General features: G+C 36.6%; 1 long non-coding RNA gene across 1 annotated transcript; it reads right to left on the bottom strand.

Annotated features, from left to right (window-relative positions):
• Window positions 1-1267: 1267 nt before the first annotated feature.
• Window positions 1268-2972, bottom strand: LOC127920920 (uncharacterized). Its single transcript, XR_008107963.1, has 3 exons — window positions 2727-2972; window positions 2319-2369; window positions 1268-1409 (listed from the first exon to the last, which is right to left on the bottom strand). It is a non-coding gene; the product is annotated as an uncharacterized LOC127920920 (long non-coding RNA).
• Window positions 2973-3607: the final 635 nt, after the last annotated feature.

The raw sequence follows: 3607 nt of genomic DNA, 5'->3' as shown, positions 1-3607 counted from the left end.
ATAGTCCTCTGACTCTAGTGTTTTCTTACTTCCTGGTAGTCCTCTGAGTCTCAGTATAAATAACTCTAGTGTTTTCTTACTTCCTGGTAGTTCTCTGAGTCTCAGTATAAATAACTCTAGTGTTTTCTTACTACCTGGTAGTCCTCTGAGTCTCAGTATAAATAACTCTAGTGTTTTCTTACTGGTAGTTCCTGGTATGTAACTCTAGTGTTTTCTTACTTCCTGAGTCCTCTGAGTCTCATAAATAACTCTAGTGTTTTCTTACTACCTGGTAGTTCTGAGTCTCAGTATAAATAACTCTAGTGTTTTCTTACTTCCTGGTAGTTCTCTGAGTCTCAGTATAAATAACTCTAGTGTTTTCTTACTTCCTGGTAGTCCTCTGAGTCTCAGTATAAATAACTCTAGTGTTTTCTTACTACCTGGTAGTCCTCTGAGTCTCAGTATAAATAACTCTAGTGTTTTCTTACTACCTGGTAGTCCTCTGAGTCTCAGTCTCAGTAAATAACTCTAGTGTTTTCTTACTACCTGGTAGTCCTCTGAGTCTCAGTATAAATAACTCTAGTGTTTTCTTACTTCCTGGTAGTCCTCTGAGTCTCAGTATAAATAACTCTAGTGTTTTCTTACTTCCTGGTAGTTCTCTGAGTCTCAGTATAAATAACTCTAGTGTTTTCTTACTACCTGGTAGTCCTCTGAGTCTCAGTATAAATAACTCTAGTGTTTTCTTACTACCTGGTAGTCCTCTGAGTCTCAGTATAAATAACTCTAGTGTTTTCTTACTACCTGGTAGTTCTCTCAGAGTCTCAGTATAAATAAATAACTCTAGTGTTTTCTTACTACCTGGTAGTCCTCTGAGTCTCAGTATAAATAACTCTAGTGTTTTCTTACTACCTGGTAGTCCTCTGAGTCTCAGTATAAATAACTCTAGTGTTTTCTTACTACCTGGTAGTCCTCTGAGTCTCAGTAGTATGAATAACTCTAGTGTTTTCTTACTACCTGGTAGTCCTCTGTGTTTTCTTAGTCTCAGTATAAATAACTCTAGTGTTTTCTTACTAGTCCTCCTGAGTCTCAGTATAAATAACTCTAGTGTTTTCTTACTTCCTGGTAGTTCTCTGAGTCTCATATAAATAACTCTAGTGTTTTCTTACTACCTGGTAGTTCTCTGAGTCTCAGTATAAATAACTCTAGTGTTTTCTTACTACCTGGTAGTCCTCTGAGTCTCAGTATAAATAACTCTAGTGTTTTCTTACCTGGTAGTCCTGGTAGTCCTCTGAGTCTCAGTATAAATAACTCTAGTGTTTTCTTACTACCTGGTAGTCCTCTGAGTCTCAGTATGAATAACTCTAGTGTTTTCTTACTTCCTGGTAGTCCTCTGAGTCTCAGTATAAATAACTCTAGTGTTTTCTTACTACCTGGTAGTCCTCTGAGTCTCAGTATAAATAACTCTAGTGTTTTCTTACTTCCTGGTAGTTCTCTGAGTCTCAGTATAAATAACTCTAGTGTTTTCTTACTACCTGGTAGTCCTCTGAGTCTCAGTATAAATAACTCTAGTGTTTTCTTACTTCCTGGTAGTTCTCCGAGTCTCAGTATAAATAACTCTAGTGTTTTCTTACTTCCTGGTAGTTCTCTGAGTCTCAGTATAAATAACTCTAGTGTTTTCTTACTACCTGGTAGTTCTCTCAGTATAAATAACTCTAGTGTTTTCTTACTTCCTGGTAGTCCTCTGAGTCTCAGTATAAATAACTCTAGTGTTTTCTTACTACCTGGTAGTCCTCTGAGTCTCAGTATAAATAACTCTAGTGTTTTCTTACTTGGTAGTTATCCTGGTAGTGTTTTCTTACTCCTGAGTCCTCTGAGTCTCAGTATAATAACTCTAGTGTTTTCTTACTTCCTGGTAGTTCTCTGAGTCTCAGTATAAATAACTCTAGTGTTTTCTTACTTCCTGGTAGTTCTCTGAGTCTCAGTATAAATAACTCTAGTGTTTTCTTACTACCTGGTAGTCCTCTGAGTCTCAGTATAAATAACTCTAGTGTTTTCTTACTACCTGGTAGTCCTCTGAGTCTCAGTATAAATAACTCTAGTGTTTTCTTACTACCTGGTAGTCCTCTGAGTCTCAGTATAAATAACTCTAGTGTTTTCTTACTACTCTGGTAGTTAAATAACTCTAGTGTTTTCTTAGGTAGTTCTCAGTATAAATAACTCTAGTGTTTTCTTACTTCCTGGTAGTTCTCTGAGTCTCAGTATAAATAACTCTAGTGTTTTCTTACTACCTGGTAGTCCTCTGAGTCTCAGTATGAATAACTCTAGTGTTTTCTTACTACCTGGTAGTCCTCTGAGTCTCAGTATGAATAACTCTAGTGTTTTCTTACTTCCTGGTAGTCCTCTGAGTCTCAGTATAAATAACTCTAGTGTTTTCTTACTTCCTGGTAGTCCTCTGAGTCTCAGTATAAATAACTCTAGTGTTTTCTTACTTCCTGGTAGTCCTCTGAGTCTCAGTATAAATAACTCTAGTGTTTTCTTACTACCTGGTAGTTCTCTGAGTCTCAGTATAAATAACTCTAGTGTTTTCTTACTACCTGGTAGTCCTCTGAGTCTCAGTATAAATAACTCTAGTGTTTTCTTACTACCTGGTAGTCCTCTGAGTCTCAGTATAAATAACTCTAGTGTTTTCTTACTTCCTGGTAGTCCTCTGAGTCTCAGTATAAATAACTCTAGTGTTTTCTTACTACCTGGTAGTCCTCTGAGTCTCAGTATGAATAACTCTAGTGTTTTCTTACTTCCTGGTAGTCCTCTGAGTCTCAGTATAAATAACTCTAGTGTTTTCTTACTACCTGGTAGTCCTCTGAGTCTCAGTATGAATAACTCTAGTGTTTTCTTACTACCTGGTAGTCCTCTGAGTCTCAGTATAAATAACTCTAGTGTTTTCTTACTACCTGGTAGTTATCTGAGTCTCAGTATAAATAACTCTAGTGTTTTCTTACTTCCTGGTAGTTCTCTGAGTCTCAGTATAAATAACTCTAGTCTCAGTATAAATAACTCTAGTGTTTTCTTACTTCCTGGTAGTTCTGAGTCTCAGTATAAATAACTCTAGTGTTTTCTTACTACCTGGTAGTCCTCTGAGTCTCAGTATAAATAACTCTAGTGTTTTCTTACTACCTGGTAGTCCTCTGAGTCTCAGTATAAATAACTCTAGTGTTTTCTTACCTGGTAGTTATGGTAGTTAAATAACTCTCTCAGTATAAATAACTCTAGTGTTTTCTTACTTCCTGGTAGTCCTCTGAGTCTCAGTATAAATAACTCTAGTGTTTTCTTACTACCTGGTAGTCCTCTGAGTCTCAGTATAAATAACTCTAGTGTTTTCTTACTACCTGGTAGTCCTCTGAGTCTCAGTATAAATAACTCTAGTGTTTTCTTACTACCTGGTAGTCCTCTGAGTCTCAGTATAAATAACTCTAGTGTTTTCTACTTCCTGGTAGTCCTCTGAGTCTCAGTATAAATAACTCTAGTGTTTTCTTACTTCCTGGTAGTCCTCTGAGTCTCAGTATAAAATAACTCTAGTGTTTTCTTACTACCTGGTAGTTCTCTGAGTCTCAGTAAATAACTCTAGTGT

This window comes from Oncorhynchus keta, unplaced genomic scaffold, assembly GCF_023373465.1.
Source record: "Oncorhynchus keta strain PuntledgeMale-10-30-2019 unplaced genomic scaffold, Oket_V2 Un_contig_21243_pilon_pilon, whole genome shotgun sequence".
Taxonomy (NCBI): Eukaryota; Metazoa; Chordata; class Actinopteri; order Salmoniformes; family Salmonidae; genus Oncorhynchus; species Oncorhynchus keta.
The sequence above is the reverse complement of the archived record's forward strand: the minus strand, read 5'-3'. Positions and strand labels throughout refer to the sequence as shown.